General features: G+C 43.6%; 1 pseudogene; it reads right to left on the reverse strand.

Annotated features, from left to right (window-relative positions):
• Positions 1-572: 572 nt before the first annotated feature.
• Positions 573-13,636, reverse strand: LOC109247015 (beta-enolase-like; annotated as a pseudogene).
• Between the last annotated feature and the right edge of the window lie 629 nt (positions 13,637-14,265).

Raw genomic sequence — 14,265 nt, forward strand, 5'->3', positions numbered from 1 at the left:
CAAACATCACTTGGGTAGCTTTAAAACCCGCGGACACTCAGACCAGTGCTTCGCAAAGTTTATGATGGATCAGGATCCTCTGGTGAGCTTGTCGAAATACATTTCTGAGCTCCCTCTGTTAGAGATCCTGACTCGGTAAGGCTGGAGTGTGGCCCGGTAATTTGCATTTCTCAAAAGGTACTGTCAGTGCTGCTGGTGGCCATCTTTAAGTCCAATTGTTAATTTCATTGACCAAAAAGTACTCTGAGCATTTACAAACGTTAACTAGTTTTATCCTCTAACAACCATAGGAGGCAGCTGCCGTTATCCCCATTTCAAAAGAAATTGTGGCCACAGAGAGACAGCAAGCAATTGGCCTGAAGACAAACAGCTATCGGCAAGGCTAGGATTACGACCCAAACAGGCAGGCAAGGTGTCCTGAGCCACTACCCATTGCTTCTCCACTGTTGTTCCAATCAGTCTCCACGACCCCAGCACACTCCAGCCCTTTCCAGCCCCGCTCCCCTCCAGTTGCGCTCCCCACCGCCCTTACCAGTACCTCTGTGTCCCTCCCTCTGCGCTCCAGGGCTTTCTTAGACGCAGCTCTTGGGAATGGGGTCAGTACGGACAGTCCCCTGGCAGGATCGCCCAGGCAGGTGAACAGAGCCACTAGGAACAGAGCCCAGTCTTCTAGAACAGCGGATACTCGCTGCGGGCAAAGGATCTTCCACCGCGGACGGAGTTCCGCGCGCGGCCTGCAGATGGCGCCAGAGGACGTGCCTGGTGGAAAAGGGAGGGAAAAGGAGGCGGGGAAAGCGAGTGAGGATTGACACTCATTATGGCCAAAGGCAGCGCGATGTTGGTTTGCCCACTCTTCCGTTTTCTGGCGCCCAAGATCTTCCCACTCCTTTAAGGGGTGCATTTGTGGGACCGAACAGACAGGTGGGAGTGGCCTATGCCGCGTCACGTGCTCCCTGAAGGTACACGTGTACGTCCAAGGTTGCTCTAACTCAGGCTGGCTTAACCCCTTTTTTCCAATTTACCTCGCTCTCAGTTAACTAAGGCCCACTTAACCTGTCTCTCCGTGCATTTGTCTGTCTATCACTCTTGGGTCCTCGGAGTTTTTGTAACAGTCATCGAGGGGGCAAAGCCAGCATGGTGCCTCATTGCCTTAGCAAATAAGTATTTCCGGGTGCTGATAATGGGGAGTGGGCTGAGTGGGAGTGGGGGTCAGGAGAGCAGAGTGGAGAAAACAGGTGGGAAGCCTCCACTGAACATCGGGCGCTGTGTTTTCGAAATTGTCTGGAGGATTGTCTCATTTCATCTTTCTATTTAATTCATTTTCAATTTCACAGGTTAGAAAACGAGGTAAATAAATCATCCAAGAGTAGTCCTTGAATGATTTCAACTCGTGTCAGACGCCAAAGCTGAGGTCCTTTATTGTGCCCAGGCTGCCTTTGTGGCATTTCAATGCACGAAGGTCCAGTGAATCACCGCTCCACCCTCATTCATCTTTCTATCCATTCGTTCATCTATTCATTTATTAGGGACCCATCTGCACGCCATGGGTCTAGTTGCTATTGAAAATACAGAGGAATAGGAACTGTGCTGTAAATTACAAGAAAAAGAGATATACACAGCATGTTGATACCTGTTTTGTTCCAAATAATATGAGGGAGAAAATCTACCCTGGTGTTCCAGATCATTGCCTTAGGCTGTAGTAATCTTTGAACTTTTATTTTCCCGTTCCTGTAATTTTTAAAAATTGAGTATTCGCCCCATCTATTTTTATTTACCTTATATATTTTATTTAATTTTTAAAAATTTATTTTTTTGAGAGCAAGAGAGAGGGGGGTGAGGGGCAAAAAGGGAGAGAGAGAATCCCAAGCAGGATCGTCACTGTCAATGACTCTGGCAGAGCCAGACTCTGGGATAAATCTCATGAACCGTGAGATCATGACCTGAGCCAAGATCAAGAGTCAGATGCTTAACCCACTGGGCCACCCAGCCCCCTAATATATTTTAATAATTAACATTAAATGTTAGGCACATGTGATTTTTATGTTATAGGTAAAAATGTAAATGGGGGTTCAAATAGATTCTTCATTCACCCCAAAGGACCATCTCGGTCACATCCTGAAGTGCTTCCTCAGTCTGGAAACTTCTACCTTGATTATGTGCCTGGCTGTCTTCTTTCTTCAGAACACCACCAGGTTTTCAGGGTGTCCTTCTCTGACTACTTCCTATAGAATATGACCTTCCCCCCCTCTGTTTTTTTCTGTCCCCTTATTCTGCTTTATTTTTTCATATACTATATCTCGATGTATAATAGACAGGATTACTTTGCTTGGTTAGTTTTGCCTCCTTGCATCAGAATCTAGCTTCTAGAAGAACAAGGAGTCCTCAGTGCTGGTAACTGTGGGAGGAAAGCAACAGAGCAGAAGGGTGGGAGGTGGAGGTTCCAGAAACCCTAGGGCTGAGGTGGGAGAACAGGGAAGATGGGAGACTCTTTGTTCATGCCCCCTTTGGCTCCTCCATTCTTGCAATTGTCAGGGCCAGGGGCACCTAACTCTTCCCTCTGGCCCTGTTAACAGCAGTCTCTTCCTCTTCTCTCTGATTTTTCAGCCCCTACCCCACAGTAGGAAATGTGGATGCCCCATACACAGGTACCTCCAGGAAGACTCAGTTATAGTTCCAAGAAAAATTCTGTTGTTGTCTCTCTCAGCATCTTCTGTGTTAAGGTGCTTGTACAAAGTGTTCTGGGATGGGAGCCAGAAGATGTAATCTCTGCCCGGATTTGCCCCTGAAGAAAGAAAGATTACACAGCGTGATTGAATAGCCTGTCCTCACATTAGCTGACCTACTCCCTATACAGGAGCCAAGGACATCTGAGAGTTGACCCTGAATTGAACTTCTTACCCAAACTGTGTCCTGAACTAATGATGAACGAATCTTGTGAGTGTGCCGGTTTCAGTGTGATGTATGGAGAACATCCTGAGAAATCTACACAGGGTATAGAGGTTATTATATGATTTATAATCAGTGGGAACCAGTCATACATCCCTGAAGAGCTAGCATAGCTAGCCAGGGAAAAAGTTGAGCACAGATATGCACTGGCTTCTCTGTGACATAGCACCTCTTGCTGTGGGTGGGCCTAGAAGCTTCCCCCACACCCCTGAGGTCATCGCAGCACCGCTGAAGAGGGATACGTTCTGTCGCCTCTGTCCAGGCTTACATCACCATAAAGTCAATATTGGGCTAAGCCCTACTTGATCTTGTGCTTTTGACTGTTAATCACAGTCCGAAACTCCCCATTATTAGTCATCCACTTCTTATTAGCTGAATGACCTTGAAGAAGTTACCTTCTTTCTTTGAGCCTCAGGTTCGTCACGTCTAAGAAGGAAGAAATACAATGTCATCAGCCTCACACGTGGGGTCCCAGGGTGTCAGTCCTCTGAGGATCAGAGAAAGATATTTGTGGTTTTGGGAGACTTCAGAAATCCTATTACTGACATACTCATGTGTAGAAAATACTGGAGGAAGAATTGTAACCTAACAGTAAGTAAATAGGAACACAGACCTCAGACAGGAGCAGATAACAAAGACAGGAAACAGTGGTGAGCAAAAAAGGTCTGGCCAATTTTATTTTATTTTTGTTTTATTTTTTTATGTTTTATTTATTGAGAGAGAGACAGAGACAGAGCATAAACGGGGGAGGGGCAGAGAGAGAGGGAAACACAGAATCCAAAGCAGGCTCCAAACTGTCAGCATAGAGTCTAACGCGGGGCTCAAACTCACAAACCACAAGATCATGACCTGAGCTGAAGTTGGACGCTTAACCGACTGAGCCACCCAGGTGGCCAATTTTATGTAGATGGTTAAATCTCACTGACCATGATAGACTCTCTGGAAATGACTAACAACAAGAGAGGTCTACCATATCTTGCCTGAGCCACCCAGAGTTGTGCTCTGGGCCAGAAGGGCTGGAGGAGTGAGGTGTTTGGTCTCAGCCATCTCACTCACTCCTCTGGGTGTGATGAGGAAGGAGGATAGGGAATGAATCTTCCTGAAAGACACCATCTTATTGGGGTCCGTGGGAAGCACAGGGAGAGGACCTGGTACTTTGTTTCCTACAGAAGAGAAATTTGCATTCAGTTATGATACTAGGAAAAATATTAGTGATCAATACAAAGTTAAAAAGGGACTATGATGATAAGTAAATTAAGATTCTTTAGTGGAGGCAATATCACCTTTGAAAAATGTTATCTTTTGAATACTACAGGGTATACTTTTTAAAAGAAAAAAAAAAAACCTCTACAAGGGAAATAAATTTTCATCCCATTCTCTAGATGCTCTACCTTTCCAGAGATAATCTGTGATGGCATAAGCATAAGAACTCATTTTCATTGTATTTTCACAGCAACAAAGAAGCTCAGTGTTCATGCATAAGAAAACTGGTGGATCTGGCTTGAAGTGAAAAATTTATCTGAGATACATTTCTCATGGATAGCTTTTGAAAGGTCTGTGAGGATGCTCAAAAGGGGGTTCACAAGTGTTCTACACCACATGGGTTTGGGGAACAGGAAGATAAAGATTTGGATTAAATCTAGATGAAATCAGGGGCCAAAGAGTATGGTAGAGGGGTCTGTGTGTGTGTGTGTGTGTGTGTTGGAATGGAGGGACAAATGGAAGCCCAAGGGTGGCAAGGGAGGTGCTATGGTCTCCAGATCTGGTGTAGGACCTTGGAAAGACAAACTGGTCTGAAGGGTTGGTGCCTTTACTGTTTTTTAAATATTTTTATTCTCACTCCTGGGCATTACTGTTAAATTAAAAAAATTTTTTTAAGTTTATTTATTTATTTTTATAGGTGGAGGGAGAGGCAGAGAGAGGAGAGACAGAGAATCCCAAGCAGGCTCTGTGCTGTCAGCACAGAGCCCAACGCAGGGCTTGAACTCCCGAACTGTGAGATCATGACCTGAGCCAAAACCAAGAGTTGAACGCTTAGCTGACTGAGCCACCCAGGAGCCCCATCACTGTAAAAATCTCACCCTTGAGCACACGGGCTACTCTTCCCATGATGACAAGGCAAGGCTTGGTTGGCAGGGGCTTCTGCTGGAATCCCTAGGTTTTTCCTGTGAGAAGGGGGCTCCTTCAGGTAAGGAAGGGTGGGGGGAGAAATGGTCCCTCCTCACCTACTGCCTCTCCTCTGTACCCTAAACACAGCACAGCAAGTTTACCTTCAGGGACAGCCCACTGGGATCAATGGTAGGGCTGCCCCTGTTCCTGAAGCCAGGCCTCCACGAAGGTAAGAGAAAAAAATGGCTTGCTGTGTCAAGGGAAGACTCAGATGCAAAGCCTGAGACTCGGGTAGTATTTCAGGGGAGTTTAGTGTCCACGGGGAAGCAGGATGCGCCCAGGTTCATGGGCCGGCAAGGGCAACTACTTGAGGTACACATGAGGGCGCTGGTGCGACGTGGGGACTGGGGTCTGCCTGGGAGAAGGGGTGAGGACAGCGTCCCAGGTGGAGAGGGGAATCAAGGTGGTGAGAGGGGAATCAAGGTGGTGAACCAAGTTACACGTGCTTGTCTTCTTCACACCAATAGCTGTATTCGATCATTGAAAAAATAAAAAGAAATAAAGCCAGAATAAATCTGCAACAGCAGAGCAAAGGAAAACAAAATGTGCTGTCAGTGGGCCAGAGATTTTGAGTAGACGGATGAACCTGCAGGAAAACCCCAGGTCAAAACACGTGAGGGGGCAGACCTGCTGTGGAGAAAGAAACTGTAAAAAAAACTTTCAAAGGCAAACCATGAGAGACTCTTAAATACAGAGAACAAACTGAGGGTTGATGGGGCAGGGGAGAGGGGAAATGGGTGATGGGCATTGAGGAGGGTACTTGTTGGGATGTGCACTGGGTGTTGTATGTGAGCAATGAATAATGGGAATTTACCCCCCAAACCAAGAGCACACTGTATACACTGTATGTTAGCCAACTTGACAATAAATTATATTTAAAAAAAAACATTCAAGTTCGGGGATGGGGATACAGCACATCTGTATCCCTTGGATAACTACCTAGTAGTGCAATTGCTTGGACATAGGGTAGTTATATTCTTAGTTTTTTTCAGGAAACTCCATACTGTTTTCCAGAGTGGCTGCATCAGCTTGCATTAGCACCAATAATGCAAAAGAGATCCTCTTTCTCCACACATTGCCAACATGTTGTTGCCTGAGTTAATATTAGCCATTCTGACAGGTGTAAGGTGGTATCTCATTGTGGTTTTGATTTGTAGTTCCCTGATTATGAATGATGTGGAGCATTTTTTATGTGTCGGTTTGCCATCTGGATGTCTTCTTTGGAGAAGTGTCTATTCATGTCTTTTGCCCATTTCTTCACTGGATTCTTTGTTTTTTGGGTGTTGAGTTTGATAAGTTCTGTATAGGTTTTGGATACTAACCCTTTATCTGATATGTCATTTACAAATATCTTCTCCAAATCTGTCAGTTGCCTTTCAGTTTTGCTGCTTGTTTCCTTTGCTGTGCAGAAGCTTTTTATTTTGATGAGGTCCCAGTAGTTCATTTTTGCTTTTGTTTCCCTTGCCTCCAGAGACGTGTTGAGTAAGAAGTAGCTGGGGCCAAGATCAAAGAGGTTTTTGCCTGCTTTCTCCTAGAGGATTTTGATGGCTTCCTGTCTTACATTGAGGTCTTTCATCCATTTTGAGTTTATTTTTGTGGATGGTGTAAGAAAGTGGTCCAGGTTCATTCTTCTGCATGTCACTGTCCAGGTTTCCCAGCACCACTTGCTGAAGAGACTGTCTTTATTCCATCGGATATTCTTTCCTGCTTTGTCAAAGATTAGTTGGCCATACGTTTCTGGGTTCTTTATTCTGTTCCATTGATCTGAGTGTCTGTCCTTGTGCCAGTACCATACTATCTTGATGACTACAACTTTGTAGTATAGCTTGAAGTCTGGGGTTGTGATGCCTCCTGCTTTGGTTTTCTTTTTCAAGATTGTTTTGGCTATTTGGGGTCTTTTCTGGTTCCATACAAATTTTCCTGTATGGAAAAATCCATACAGGATTATTTGTTCTAGCACTGTGAAGAATGCTGGTGTTATTTTGATAGGGATTGCATTCAATATGTAGATTGCTTTGGGTAGTATCGTCATTTTAACAATATTTGTTCTTCCTATCCAGAAGCATGCAATCTTTTTCCATTTTTTGGTGTATTCTTCAATTTCTTTCATAAGCTTCCTATAGTTTTCCGTGTATAGATATTTCGCCTCTTTGGTTAGATTTATTCCTAGGTATTTTATGGTTTTTGGTGCAATTATAAATGGGATCGATTCTCTGATTTCTCTTTCTGTTGCTTCATTGTTGGTGTATAGGAATTCAACCAATTTCTGTGTGTTGATTTTATATCCTGCAACTTTGCTGAATTCATGTATCAGTTATAGCAGTTTTTTGGTGGTATCTTTAGGGTTTTCCATATAGAGTATCATGTCATCTGTGAAGAGTGGAAGTTTGACCTCCTCCTGGATGATCTGGATGCCTTTTACTTCCTTGTGTTGTCTGATTGCAGAGGCTAAGACTTCCAATACTATGTTGAATAACAGTGGCAAGAGTGGACATCCCTGTCTTGTTCCTGACCTTAGGGGGAAAGCTCTCAGTTTTTCCCCATTGAGGATGATATTAGCGTTGGGTCGTTCATATATGGCTTTTATGATCTTGAGGTATGCTCCTTCTATCCCTACTTTCTTGAGGGTTTTTATCAAGAAACGATGCTGTATTTTGTCAAATGCTTTCTCTGCATCTATTGAGAGGATCATATGGTTCTTGTCCTTTCTTTTATTGATGTGATGAATCATGTTAATTGTTTTGTGGACGTTGAACTAGCCCTGCATCCCAGGTATAAATTCCACTAGGTTGTGGTGAATAACTTTTAATGTATTGTTGGATCCGGTTGGCTAATATCTTGTTGAGGATTTTTGCATCCATGTTCATTAGGGAAATTGGTCTATAGTTCTCCTTTTTAGTGGGGTCTCTGTCTGGTTTTGGAATCAAGGTAATGTTGGCTTCACAGAATGAGTTTGAAAGTTTTCTTACCATTTGTATTTTTTGGAACACCTTCAAGAGAATAAGTGTTAACTCTTCCTTAAATGTTTGGTAGAATTCCCCTGGAAAGCCATCTGGCCCTGGTCTCTTGTTTTTTGGGAGATTTTTGATTACTAATTCGATTAGAAAAAGAAATTTTCTATTTCTTCCTGTTTCAGTTTTGGTAGTGTATATGTTTCTAGCAATTTGTCCATTTTTTCCAGATTGCCCATTTTATTGGCATATAATTGCTGATAATATTCTCTTATTATTATTTTTATTTCTGTTGTGTTGGTTGTGATATCTCCTCTTTCATTCTTGATTTTATTTATTTGGGTCCTTTCCGTTTTCTTCTTGATCAAACTGGCTCGTGGTTTATCAATTTTGTTAATTCTTTCAAAGAACCAGCTTCTGGTTTCATTGATCTGTTCTGGTTTTCTTTGTTTCGACAGTATTAATTTCTGCTCTAATCTTTATTATTTCCTGTCTTCTGCTGGTTTGGGGTTTTATTTGCTGTTCTTTTTCCAGCTCCTTAAGGGGTAAGTTTAGGCTGAGTATCTGAGATCTTTCTTCCTTCTTTAGGAAGGCCTGGATTGCTATATAGTTTCCTCTTATGACCGCCTTTGCTGTGTCCCAGAGGTTTTGGGTTGTGGTGTTATCATTTTCATTGACTTCCATATACGTTTTAATTTCCTCTTTAACTTTTTGGTTAGTCCATTCATTCTTTAGTAGGATGTCCTTCAGTCTCCAAGTATTTGCTACCTTTCCAAATTTTTTCTTGTGGTTGATTTCGAGTTTCATAGCATTGTGGTCTGAAAATATGCACGGTATGATCTCGGTCTTTTTGTACTTGCTGAGAGCTGATTTGTATCTCAGTATGTGGTCTATTGTGGAGAACGTTCCATGTGCCCTGGATAAGAATATATATTCCACTGCTTTAGGATGAAATGTTCTGAATATATCTGTTAAGTCCATCTGGTCCAGTGTGTCACTCAAAGCCATTGTTTCCTTGTTGATTTTTTGATTAGATGATCTGTCCATTGCTGTGAGTGGGTTGTTGAAGTCTCCTACTATTATGGTATTACTATCAATGAGTTTCTTTATGTTTGTGATTAAATGATTTATGTATTTGGGTGCTTTCACATTTGAAGCATAAATGTTTACAATTGTTAGGTCTTCTTGGTGGATAGACCCCTTAATTATGATATGATGCCTTTCTTCATCTCTTGATACAGTCTTTATTTTAAAGTCTAGATTGTCTGATTTAAGTATGGCTACTCTGGCTTTCTTTTGTTGACCATTAGCATGATAGATGGTTCTCCCTCCCCTTACTTTCAATCTGAAGGTGTCTTTAGGTCTAAAGTGGGTCTCTTGTAAACAGCATATAGATGGATGTTGTTTTCTTATCCATTCTGTTACCCTGTGTCTTTTGATTGGAGCATTGAGTCCATTGACGTTTACAGCAAGTACTGAAAGATATGAATTTATTGCCATTATGATGCTTGTAGAGTTGGAGTTTCTGCTGGTGTTCTCTGGTCCTTTCTAATATTTGTTGCTTTTGGTCTTTATATATTCATTTATTTACATTTTCATCTTTTCTCCCCTCAGAGAGTCCCGCTTCAAGTTTCTTGCAGGGATGGTTTAGTGATCACAAACTCCTTTAATTTTTGTTTGTCTGGGAAACTTTTTATCTCTCCTTCTGTTTTGAATGACAGCCTTGCTGGATAAAGAATTCTTGGCTGCATATTTTTCTGATTCAGCACATTGAATATATTCTGCCACTTCTTTCTGGCCTGTCAAGTTTCTGTGGATAGGTCTGCTGCAAACCTGATCTGTCTTCCCTTGTTGGTTAAGGACCTTTTTTTCCTCCTTGATGCTTTCATGATTCTCTCCTTGCCTGAGTATTTTGTGAATTTGACTATGATATGCCTTGTTGATGGTCGGTTTTTGTTGAATCTAATGGGAGTCCTGTGTGCTTGCTGGATTTTGATGTCTGTGTCTTTCCCTAGGTTAGGACAGTTCTTCCACTATGATTTGCTCACATAACCCTTTTACCCCTTTTTCTCTCTTTTCCTCTTCTGGGACCCCTATGATTCTGATGTTGTTGCATTTTAATGAGTCACTGATTTCTCTAATTCTTAAATCATGCTCTTTTGCCTTAATCTCCCTCTTTTTTTTCTGCTTTATTATTCTCCAAAAGTTTCTCCTCTATATCACTGATTCTCTGTTGTGCCTCATTCATCCTTGACGCTTCAGCATCCATGTGATTGCAGCTCAGTTATAACATTTTTTATTTCATCCTGACTAGTTTTTACTTCTTTTATCTCCGCAGAAAGGTATTCTAATCTATTTTCAATTTCAGCTAATATTCTTGTTATCATGATTCTAAGTTCTGGTTCAGACATCTTGCTTGTTTCTGTGTTGGTTAAGTCCCTGGCTGTCGTTTCTTCCTGCCCTTTCTTTTGGGGTGAACTCCTTCATTTCGTCCTTTTGAAGGGAGAAAAGGAATTAATGAGCTAGAAAAAATTAAAATAAAAAAACATTAAAATTAAAAAATTAAACACACACACACACACACACACACACACAAATCGAATAAATGATGCTAGATCCTAAATGTGTTTGGTCTGGGTGTTGAAAGTGTCTTGACAGACTAGAGAAAAAAGGGGAAAGAAGAAAAAAAAAGGAAACAATTTGAAAATTTGAAAAAATGAATACACTGAAGTAGACTAAAATGAAATGATGGAAGTAAGCTAGAATTTGAAAAAATTCACACAAAAATAAAAAATATAGTAAAAAATTAAAGAAAAATATTTTTAATAAAAATTGAAAATAAAAATGAATTTTTGTCTTCTGTATTCAAAAAAAAGAAAATAAGTGAAAAAGAAAAAAAAAAAGAAAAACTATTGAATAGATGGACTTGCTACCAGACTGAAATATGACTGAAATTACTTTGTTTTCCCCTAGGAGTCAGACTATGAAGCGCTTTATAGTCCATAAACTAAGTAGGCGGTTAGACTTGTGTTCTTGAAGAGCGAGGTTGGCCCAGTTGGGTGGGGCCTAGTGTAATGGCTCTGTTTTCCACTAGATGGCGCTGCTAGCCTACTGGGATGGATTGTTGTGGCGCTTGTAGGTGCTTATGCGCATGCGTGGGAGTGGTGAAAATAACAGTACTCAGCTACCCAGTCTCTAGTATCCAGACTCTGTTCTCCCCAATCAGCAATCACACATCCATCCTTTGTATTCAGCTTTTGTCCACTCCCTGCTTTTACACTGTCCATGACCAGGCCCCAGGCAGTACCTCTCTCCCGAGTTTTGTCTCAGATGCGGCTGTTTTCCCCGGCCTCTTACTTCTGAGGGACTGCTGCTTTGACCTGTTCCACCCTTGTGCTGAGGGTCTCACTGAGCAATGGCCGAATGCCAGCCATACTCAGGAAGGTTCAAGGGACCGTGCTGCTGCTGATGCCCAGAGACTGTGGCCAGGTGACAGCCTGCCCCAGAAAAAGTTCGTGAGATAGTGTAGCAGCAGCGTTTCAGGGATTATGGAAAATTGCAACACATATCTGGCACCAGGCTTCACTCTTAATGACCTTGTTCCAGCACCAGCGAATGTGGCGTTCTCTGGGGTCTGCTGGGCCCAGGTTGCCTCACAGCCTCTATCAAGTATCCTTCCAGCAGTGGAACCACTTCTCCCGGTATGGCCCAAGAACTCCCGGGCCCCACTCTGCTCCTGGGGATTTGCCCTTCCCACCAGAGCACTGCCAGGTATCGAGCTGTGGAGTTGCAGACTCTCTGCATTCCCCCTGTTTGCAGTCTTAATGGAATTTAAACCCTCTCCTTTCTCCTTTCTCCCTTTTTAGTTCAGTCCCTGCAGCTGTTTCCAATTTTCCACTTTCTCTCCAGCTGCTTTTGGGGAGGGGTGCTTTTCCTGTATTCTCCACCCACCCCAGCCCCTGCTGTCTCTGTCCTCTCTCTGCCTGCCAAAGTGGCTTCCTGCCCTCCACAGCTACTCTCTCTCCAAGTTCACCTCTCCATGCCACATACCTGCTGAATTCTGTGGTTCAGGTTGTGCATATTGTTGTGTTAATCCTCAGATCAGTTTTCTAGGTGTGCAGGATGGTTTAGTGTTGGTCTGGTTGTATTTCATGGGTGTGAAACACACAAAAAAACTTCCATGCTGTTACACCATCTTGGCTCCCTCCTGTTGGTTGGTTTTGGTTGGCACCAGTATTTATTTCCAGGGGAGGGGCTTGAAGGTCAAATCTGTCCTGTGGGGTCTTGGGGCCTTGTGTCTAGCAAAGACAGCCTTGTCCCCAAGAGCCTCCTCAATCTACATGAGCTGGTTGTATTTGACCAGGTGCTCTGAGCAGCAGGGGGCATCAGTCTTCATCTATCCCATGCAGAGCCCTACCATGAGGTCAACAATGAATGCATCCTCAGTCTCCCCAGAGTGGTGGCTCACCATCACCCCTGCCATTAGATTAGGCCAATTTGCAGGCCTGGATGGACTCGGTCACTGAGCCAATCTGGTTGACCTTCAGCAGCACCAGTTGGAGGCCTTTTTCTCAATGGCTTGGGCAATCCTCTTGGGGTTGGTGACTGTGAGGTCATCCCCAATGATCTGGATGTCAATCACCAAGAGGAATGAGATACAGGTGACCAAGTCACCCTAGCTAAAGGGGTCCTTGATGAAGACCACAGGGTGATTCTTGATGAAACTCTTATACTGCTCCCCCAGCATCTCCCCAGTGGTGTGCAGTGCAGTCATCAGGTGACTTGAAGTCAAAATCGTACTTCCCGTTGCAATAGAACTCAGATGCTGTCCCATCCATGCCAATCACCACCTTGTCTGGGTAACCAGCTTCCTGGATGGCTGTCTTCAGTAGCTCCAGGGCTTCACTGTTCTCCAGGATGTTGGGTGCAAAGCTGCTCTCATTGCCCAGATTGGTGGCATCCTTCCCATTCTTGGCCTTGATGACTGCCTTGAGGTGGTGGTAGACCTCAGTGCCAATGTGCATGGCTTCTTTGAAGGAACTGGCTCCCATGGGCAAAAATGAACTCCTGTGTGGCCAGCTTGTTTCCAACATGGGAGCCCCTACTGACCACATCAAAGGCAGGGAGGGACTGGGAGGACCAAGTCTGGGTTCCCAGCGAGGTCTGTGATGTGCCAGTAGAGCATGACCCCCTTCTTGACTGCACCAGCCTTGCACACGGCCAAGGATACACCCAGGATGGCAGTGACCCCAAACATGGACATATTTTCAGTCCCATCCAGCTCAATCATATATTTGTCAACTTTTTCTTGATCCACAATGCTTAGTTTATTTTACAGCAGAGTGGGGCCCAGGGTCTTAATTGATGTGTCCCACAGCCTTCAGAATCCCTTTCCTAAGGGAGCAGGATTTGTCACCATCTCTCAGTTTCAGAGTTTCATAGATACCTGTGGAAGCTCTTCTGGGCACAGCTGCTTGGAATTGGCCCCTGGCCATGTGTAGGACCACATCTACCATGGGGTTGTCCCTGGAGTCCAGGATTTCCCAGGTAAAGATTTTCTGCATGGCCATAGCTGGGATGTCTTCACTGGGGGGTTAGGGTGAGCTCTGAATCTAGGTGGCAGCTGGAACAGTGTCCTTCACTGTCATTGACTTTGATTATATAACAGTTCTTGTCTCCTCACCCAAACTTTCCTGACAACCTGGGAAGAAAGGTAAGAAAGCAGCCCTGTCAGTGATTCAGAGCTCTCTGCTTCTTCAGCTTCCACCTGTTTAGTAACTCACTACAGGTGCTTGGTAGCTCTCAATCTTGAGCTTGTATCAGAATCCGCTGGAGCACTCCCTATACCAAAGATTACGGTTCCCCTTCTGGTTCCCAGGGTTTCTGATTCAGGAAGCCTGAGAATTGGCATTTTTAAACAAGATCGCAGGTGCTGCTGATGTTGTTTCTTGGGAACCCACTTTGGGTCACCAATGCAGATACCCATTGCCTCTGACTAGTTGCCATGGCTTTGGAGCATCTTCGGGCTGATGACTTCATAATTTTTCAGAACTTCTTATAATTATTGAGGCTCTTTGGAGAACATGAAGTATCTATGCCAGCTCCTGTATGGGATGGTGAAAGGTCAGTTCATGACCTTGAACTTTTTCTTCAGCTTTCATGTACTGAGAATCTACAGCGTCTAAAGCATGGGCAAGAT

The sequence above is a fragment of the Panthera pardus genome, unplaced genomic scaffold (assembly GCF_024362965.1).
Source record: "Panthera pardus isolate Hobbes unplaced genomic scaffold, ASM2436296v1 HiC_scaffold_12, whole genome shotgun sequence".
In the NCBI taxonomy this organism is placed as follows: domain Eukaryota; kingdom Metazoa; phylum Chordata; class Mammalia; order Carnivora; family Felidae; genus Panthera; species Panthera pardus.